General features: G+C 45.0%; 1 protein-coding gene across 1 annotated transcript in view; it reads right to left on the reverse strand.

Moving 5' to 3' along the window:
- Nucleotides 1–7,702, reverse strand: part of Fam222b (family with sequence similarity 222 member B) — a 57,306-nt gene extending 49,604 nt beyond the window's left edge. The window contains exon 1 of the mRNA XM_041664698.1: nt 7,468–7,702. The gene's annotated coding sequence lies outside the window, so the exon portion shown is untranslated. The remainder of the gene's footprint in view (nt 1–7,467) is intronic.
- Between the last annotated feature and the right edge of the window lie 1,217 nt (nt 7,703–8,919).

Raw genomic sequence — 8,919 nt, forward strand, 5'->3', positions numbered from 1 at the left:
TAGAAGAGTAGCCAGTGCTCTGAAGCCACCTCTCCAGCCTGTTTTGTCCTGTTTTGTTTGAGAGAGGATCTTAGTATCTAGCCCAAGTAAGCTTCAAATTCAAGATCCTCTTTCTTTAGCACCGCCAGCGCTGGAATTACAGGGAGCACCATGACTTTCAGCCTCTATCAGGATTACATCATATAAATTCTTTCTTTTAAAGATTTGTTTTTTATTTTATGTGTATGTATATGCGAGTGCCTATTGAAGCTAGAAGAGGGTCAAACCCTGGGAGCTAGAGCCACAGACATGTGTGAGTCATCTGGTGTGGTTACCGAAAACCACACTGGGTCTTTTGGTGCCCTTAACAATTGAGCCATCTTGCTGAGGGTGTCGCTGCAGGCCTTTAATACCAGCACTTACTGGGATTATGTCACTGTTTTGGTTGTCATCCTCCCCCGACCACTTCTGCCATTCCTCAAGTAATGTCCACTTTGGTTGTTTTTGTTTGATGGATTTTTCTTCATCTTTGTCTGGCAGGGTCAAATGTAGCCCATACTGGCTTCTCTCTGTGTAGTAGAGACTTGACCTTGAACAATTTCTCCTGGTCCTCCTACCATCTTCCAACACCTGAGATCATGCCTTGCCACTTTTTTTTCTTTAGTTAAAAAAAAAAAAAAAAGGTTTCTCATTGGCATGAAACTCACCATGCAGCTGGCTTGAAAGATCTGCCTTTTTAAAACTGGAATTAAGAGTGTGCTCTTCCTGGGACTGGAGAGATGGCTCAGAGGCTAAAGAGCGCTGGCCGCAACCAGGTGGGGTGGTGCTGCCTTTAACCCTACACTCGGGAGACAGAGGCAGGCAGATCTGTGAGGCCAGGGTGGTGTACTGGGATTAAAGGTGTGCACCACCACTGCCGGGCCATTCCAGGCTTTTTAAACACAGGTTCTGAAGATCTCGAGATTGAACTCGGGTCCTCAGATTGCAGAGCAAGCATTTTACTGACTGAGCCCCATGTTTTGGCTTTTGTTTGTGACCTTGTTTTTATTTGAGACAGGGCTCATGTAGCCCAGTTCAAGGAGATCCTACACTGTCTCAACTTGCTCCTAAATTCTGGTCAAGTCTGTATTAACCGATGAGGGCTCTAAGGCAATAGTGTATTATGTAAACTCCTTTAAAGACACAATTAGGCTGAGGATCTCAACCCAGGTTTGTTGATTATGATTCAATAGATTGTCATTTTCATGCAACAAACATTAATGAGCAATTACTCTATGCTAACTGTATAAACACTAGAAGCAAACCCTTGGCATCTGGGAAGCTATTCTGCACCATTGGTCCATTTTTTAAGTCTTTTTTTTTTCCTTCCTCTCAATCCGGCTCTATAACAACCTGAACCTCTCACTTGTAGTCCAGGCTGTCCTCAAACTCATATTTATCCTCCTGCCTTACCCTCAGGAATGCTGAGATTTTATTTATTTATTTATTTATTTATTTATTTTTTTGATTTTCGAGACAGGGTTTCTCTGTAGTTTCTGGTGCCTGTCCTGGAACTAGCTCTTGTAGACCAGGCTGGCCTCGAACTCACAAAGATCCTCCTGCCTCTGCCTCCCAAGTGCCGGGATTAAAGATGTGCGCCACCACCGCCCAGCCGAATGCTGGGATTTTAGATGTAAATTACTGCCTCCACCCCATTCTTGAATTACTTATTATCCAAATAGGACTACTTTACAATGCTTACAATGCTTCCCACCCTCCCTCTTTTTTTTTTTTTTTGATAGGGCCTCCAACTCCCCCGTAGCTGTGTACAAATAACCTTTAACTTCTGACCCTTCTGTCTCTACCTCCTCGCGCAGCTACAGAAGGACAACCTTTAACGTCTGACTCTGACCCTCCGGTCTCCACCTCCCTATGTAGCTGGGAATAACCTGTAACTTCTGACCCTCCTGCCCCCATCTCCCTATGTAGCTGGGAATAATTTTTAACTTTTGACCCTCCTGCCTCCAACTCCCACATGCTGAAATTTCAGGCAGGGACATCTGAGCCCAGTATTACCTGTGCTGGAGACAGAACCCAGGGTATGAATCATACAAGCATTCTACCAACTCAAGGAGGTTACCACCCTAACTGACAAGTTTACTAAGTAAAATCCACTCTCTTTTTTACAGTTTGCTGTTGTCTGTGCTATTTGTGTTTTATTGTTGCTTCCTCCAGTACTGGAGCTCCAACCTGGGGCTTCATGTATGCAAACAATCTACTCTATCTACTATAGGCCTAAAGTCCCAACTAGTTTCTCTTTTAACATCTTCTCATATAGTTCCCCTTTAATCAGTATTTCAGAAAAAAAAAAGAAACTATTTATGCCTTACTTCCTTTATTAGCCAGGTGCTGCAAAATATCACAAGAGACTGTTTCTTTTTATTCATGTTTATTGTTACACTGTGTGTATGTGGGGGAGGGGTGCTTCAGCTGGAAGTCAATGGGGAGGGTCAGAAGACAACCTGCAGGAGTTGGTTCTCTCTGTACAAACTCCAAAGATCAAACTTGGGCAGCTGGGCTTAGAAGCCAGAACCTTGGCTGGATAAGCCATATTACTCATGAAATGAGTTGCAAGATAAAAGGTCAAAAGGAACTCTTAGGAAGTTAAGTCGGGTAGTGGTGGTGCGTGCCTTTAGTTCCAGCACTCCAGAACTTGGGAGGCAGAGGCAGGCAGATCTCTGTGAGTTCCAGGACAACTAGGGCTGTTACACACAGAAAACTTTGTCTTGGAAAACCAGAAATAAAGACTGTGCTGGGAAACAATTATTTTCATGATCATAAACATCATAATCTTGTTTTTAAAAAGAATAGGTTTGATGCCAGGCAGCAGTGACAGTGGCGCAGGCCTTTAATCCCGGCATTTAGGAGGCAGAGGCAGGTAGATCGCTGAGTTCAAGGCCAGCCTGGTCTACAAGAGCTAGTTCCAGGACAGGCTCCAAAGCTACAGAGAAACCTTATCTCAAACTCCTCCTCAAAAAAAGAATAGTTTTTTTTTAGTTTTTTGCTTTGGTTTGGTTTTTGGTTTTTCAAGATAGGGTTTCTCTGTAAAACAGTCTTGACAGTCCTGAAACTCACTCTGTAAACCAGGCTGGTCTCAAACTCAGAGATCCGCCTGCCTCTGCCTCTGGAGTACTGTGATTAAAGGAGTGCGCCACCACCGCCTGGCTAAACAGAATGTTTTTAAGTTTCCCTTGAAGCACATGACTTTTTTTTTTTTTAAAGAAAATGATTAACTAGTAGAATAAAAAATAATTAAGTTGGGCTGTGGTAGTGCAAGCCTTTAATCCCAGCACTCGGAAGGCAGAGACAGGCAGATCAAGGCCAGTCTGGTCTACAAAGTGAGTTCCAGGACAGTCTCCAAAGCTACATAGATATTCTGTCTCGATAAAGCAAATACATGCATACATACTTACAGGTGATAACTAAACCTTCGTCCTGTGTCTTGACTCTTACAGGGTCATGAACTGAGCAGCTCTTATGTCCTCATAATTAATTCATTTCTCACTTTAGTCAGACTGCTCACATCAGGGGCAGTCAAGGTACTGGCCAGGCCCTACTCTTCCCAGCAAAGGAAATCCTCATCTGGTCACTATTACTTGCTACATAAAGTAACTAACATAGTTAAAGAATTGTAGTAGAAAAGGAAAGGATAGGAAGTTTTCATAGGCCCTCAACAAACCTATTACTCTCACATAAAATGGGTGATATTTATGGTCTTGTTTGAACTAATGGAATTCTCCAATAAGGGGAAAAGGCACTATCAACATTAAAAATGGATGTCCAATTATTAAAAATAAGAGGGCTAGGCAGACTTGAATATGTTCTACCCCTATTTAATTTACAATGCGTAAAGACAGAATAAAGTTGGGGTCTGGAAAGCCTGTAATAGCAACAAATACTTTAATCTGTGTGCTGGAGACAAACCTTAAGGACCCAGAGGTGCTAATAAGTAAGTGCCCTACCTGAACTACATTCCAAGTACATGCTCCCGACCACACTCTCCTTTCTTTTCTCTTTGTTTTAATTTTGAAGTACTGGAGATCAAAATGAAGGCTTTGGACACGCTAAGTAAACATTACTGAGCTATATCCACAGCTGGGGCGCGCAGGATCTCACTATACTAATGCTGGCCTATTAGCCTTGAATTCACTCTAACCGTGTGTGTGTGTGTGTGTGTGTGTGTGTGTGTGTGTGTGTGTCTGTTGGGGAGGGGCAGCAGGATCTCACTATACTAATTCTGGCCTATTAGCCTTGAACTCACTCTGTAGCTGTGAGTGTGTGTGTGTGTGTGTGTGTGTGTGTTGGGGAGGGGTGGCAGGATCTCACTATAATAATGCTGGCCTATTAGCCTTGAACTCACTCTGTAGCCCAGGCAGGTCTTGAACTGGACCTCCCACCTAGCTTTCACATTCCCCAGCAGCTAGCTGCAATTACAGCCTGGGTCAGCAGGGCTAGCTCAAGTACACCCCTTATGTTTAGACAGAGTTCCACTGTGTAGGCCTGGCTGGTCTGGAACTGACTATGTAGACCAGGCTGGCCTCAAACTCAAGGACTAGCCTGCCTCTCCTTCTGCTCCACTACATCCAGTCCTCAAATCCTCTTTAAAAACTACCCCTGGCCGGGCGATGGTGGCGCACGCCTTTAATCCCAGCACTCGGGAGGCAGAGGCAGGCGGATCTCTGTGAGTTCGAGACCAGCCTGGTCTACAGAGCTAGTTCCAGGACGAGCTCCAAAGCCACAGAGAAACCCTGTCTCGAAAAACCAAAAAAAAAAAAAAAAAAAAAAAAAAAAAAACTACCCCTGCTGGGCTGGAGAGATGGCTCAGAAGTTGGGAGCACTGACCGCTCTTCCAGAGGACCCAGGTTCAATTCCTAGCACCCACATGGCAGCTCACAATTGTCTGTAACTCTGGTTCCAGGGGATCCGGCACCTTTACACAAGCATACGTACAGACAAAACACCAAAGACATAAAATGAAAGCAAATAAATTATTTAAAAAAACGAAGAAGAAAACTGGGAGTGGTGGCGCACGCCTTTAATCCCAGCACTCAGGAGGCAGAGGTAGACAGATCTCTGTGAGTCTGAGGCCAGCCAGGTCTACACAGTGAGTTCCAGGACAGCCGGGGCTATTACAGAGAAACCCTGTTCTTGAGGGGGTGGGGGGAAGAAGGAAGAGAAAGAGATGTGGGCGGCGGGACTATCCCCTAAGACAGAATAACCAGACAGAATTTATTGGGAGAGTCAAATAACTAGATAGAACAAAAAAGGTTAAATGTTGCCATATAGTTTTAGGAGAGAAACATAAAAATAATGTGTTACCAGACAGAGTTAAAGACAGCTAGGGTTCACTTCCTCCACTCCTCTTCTGTGGATGTCATGGATCTAGCACAGCCACTCCCACCTTTATTCAGCTCTAGCAACCACTCCCCAGTATTCAAAAGGCCTCACCATTTCAAGCTCTCAGTCCTCAGAGCCAGCAGAGCTAAAGTGTCTGCCTTCCTGCCCACTTGAAAGGCATCTGCACTTATCTTTCGAAAGCTGTGCCTAGAAAGGCACTCTCTCTCCACGGAATCAGGCAGTTTAACTCTGTCCTTTGCTTTATCTACCCTCAACAACAAAGACTCGAGAGTGCTCCTCCAGTCTCTAAAGAACCAGCCGTCTCTTGGGCCCTTGCACAACTCCCTACTTGTCTTTTTCACTCTAAAGAAAAGATTCCACAGACAGGAGAGTAACAACAACAGAAAGAGCTGAAAAGCTGCTGTTCACCAATCTGAGCTCCAAAGCAGAGAATCCCCTGGGGCAACCAGACTCTTGCAAAGGAAGCTTTTACAATTAAAAAAATATCAGGGTCTGGAAGGCAATTCTTCCATTATTGTCATACCCTTTGCTTTCTATGCAGTATGCTAAATAAATTTGTTCTTTTCCCTACAAAATGGAGAAGAGGGTGAATCTCTTAGAACTGGCATTATGGAGAGTTGTGAGCCACCATGTAAGTGCTAAGAATGGAACCTGGGCCCTCTTTAAAACCAACAAAATTCTGTAAACCACTGAGCCATCTCTCCAGCCTCCAAATAAATACATGATTCTTTTAAATAAAAATAATAGAAGCTTGTTCTGGGCTAGATGATATAAAAAAAAAATTGTAATCCTACCTACTTGGGAGGCTAAGACTGGAGGATTGCAAATTCAAGGCCAGCCTAGGTAAATTAGTAAATTAAAAAAAAAAAAAAAATACAAAAGGGGCTAGTGGCGGGGTAAGTGCAGAGTAAACTTAAAACCCAGGCTCAGGTTCCAGTATCAAAACAAGTAAGTAGAGACTGGGGAGATAGCTGGATGGCTCAGCAATAAGTCATTTGGCACACAAGCATTAACTGAGGACCCCTCCAAAACCTCAGCCAGGTGTGCCAGTGATCCCAGCTACTGGGGAAACACACGCAGGACTGTTAATTCAAAACTAACTTGTACTTAAATGCAAGACCCGGTCTCAAAATAAAAGGTAAAGGAAGGCTGCGGATGTAGCTCAGTGCTTCAGTCTTGTCCGTATTTCCTCCTCTTGGGTCAGGAGCTGCAGCTGCACACCATTTACAGGAGTATGGTACTTTTCCCATACAATTTGACAGTCAAGTTGTCATACCACAGAATAAAGTGTTATTTCCACAGATGTCTGCTGTGCTTATGCAGAAAGCACGTTTTTTATTCACTGAGGTTTTACAAATATGCTTTGTTTTTACTGAGAAATCAGTCACTCCATTAATAATCATAGGGTCTAAAACATATAGCATTGTCGGGTACATAGCATCCGTATGGTACTTACAACTTATCGATTTCATAAAGCACTCTCAACCACATACATGAAGCTTACGAAAGCCCTGCATTTAATATTGCATTTTCCAGAGAGTCAGAAAGGTTAAGTGGGTTCTATCCAAGGTTATCGATTGGTTTATCTGTGATGGACTTGGTTCCAAACCTGACTCCAAGCCCTTGGCTCTTTAACCTAGACCCTCCTGGATTTAAACTGAGCTTCCGATTCCTAAGCATTACCCAGGAAACACCATAACTTCAGTGACTAGCCCTTCTCTGCCTGATTCAGAGTTGGCTTCTTCAGCTCCAGCACGGCTTTTATTTTCCACCACCCTTCCCCCAGCAACCATTCTCTGAAAGAAGCGGAAAGGGAGAGGCGACCCAAAGCTCCTGGGGGAAGGGATGATGACAAACCAGGCAGCGCAAGGCACTGGCCCTGCCGTGAGCTCCTTCACTCCACGAAACGCAGCCCCTTCCCTCCGTCAAGCTGTCCGGCTCTGGGACTCACGACCTAGTCATCCAAGCTCCAAATTCTCCCACCATCCCCTCAAACTATCCCTCCCCCACGACCCTCCGTTCCCGACCAGCAGAGGCCAACCCGCCACATCTGCACTCCCCAGGGTAGATTCCCCTTAAACTTGCACTTACTGTCGGTGACTGGGCCCGGCCCTCATGGCTGCTCCGTTGTCGCCCGTCGCCGCCACTGCTGCTCCACGCCCCAGCCTCTCAGTCACAGCCGCCGTCCGGACTGGCCCGGAGCCGCTCTAGCGCCTGCGCAGCCCGGAGTGCCCGGGGCCCTCTCAGGCAGTTTGCGCCTGCGCATGTTGCTCCGGGGGCGTCTTTCTCAGTGCCTGATGGCCGGCTTCTCTGAATCTCAAGTGCGCTCCGCCACCGGCTGGCCTTGGGTACTTAAAGTCTTAGAGAATGAGGCTCCCTTACTTCAAAGTAAGGCCTCTAGAATATCTTGCCTAGATTACTAAAGTCTTGAGCTGTGACTTATCTAAGAGGTCATACATTTAAAGACTCCAGCATTCTGGATCCTACTTGCATTTAAAGGCTGATGTTTTAGGCATCGAGGAAATTGCAGGTGAAAGTTACCTACTGTTCATCTCCAACCCTGGAGTCTGATCTTTTTGCAAACTGGAAAAGAAGACCTTTAGCCCTGTATGTATGGTAGTAACACACGCTTGTTAACCCAGCAGCACTTGGAAGATTAATACAACCGATTATGAGCAACTAAACATAGGTCCTAGGAACCGAACTCCCGACCTCTGCATGAGCGCTAAGCATCTCTCCAACACCTATACATATATCTTTAATGGGACTCTTCAGGCCAAGCGGTGGAGGCACACACCTTAAATCCCAGCGTTGGGAGGCAGAGGCAGATGGATCTCTGTGAGTTCGAGGCCAGCCTGGTCTACCAAGAGAGTTCCAGGAAAGCCAGGAGTGTTAGACAGAGAAGCCCTGTCCTGGGGGAAAAATATACATATAAACAAACAAACAAATAAATAAATAAGAAGCTCTCTATGAGTTTGAGGCAAGCCTGGTTTATGCAGCGAGTTCCAGGATGACCAGAGCTACACTGAAAGGCTCTGTCCCCCAAAAAGAAACTAGGTGTTCTTTCTTTTTGCCTTCTCAGAGAAGTACCTAGGAACCTGAGGATTTTCATCAGAGGCTTACAGCAGTATCAGTATTGTGGTAATGACGACAACGATGACGACTTTGGCTCTGTAAAACACCATCTTATTATGTCATCCACGGGTGGTCTTGAACTCCCTATGTAGTCCATGTTGGCCTCAAACTTACTATCATCCTGCCTGAGCTTCCTGAATTACAAGATTACAGTCATCTATTACCATGCCTAGCATATGTTTATGGTTTTTAAGAATATAATTCTAGCCGAGCAGTGGTGGCTCACGCCTTTAATTCCAGCATTCAGGAGTCAAAGGCAAGGCAGGTGGATCTCTGTGAGTTCAAGGCCAGCTTGATCTAGAGTGAGTTCCAGGACAGCCAAGGCTACACAAAGAGACACTGTCTTGTAAAATCAATATATATATTCCTATGTTGCTATGTTAGTATGTACTAATTGGTATATAATAC

Source organism: Microtus oregoni, unplaced genomic scaffold (genome assembly GCF_018167655.1).
Source record: "Microtus oregoni isolate MIOR12 unplaced genomic scaffold, Mior012 000015F_ref0000493, whole genome shotgun sequence".
NCBI classification, from domain to species: domain Eukaryota; kingdom Metazoa; phylum Chordata; class Mammalia; order Rodentia; family Cricetidae; genus Microtus; species Microtus oregoni.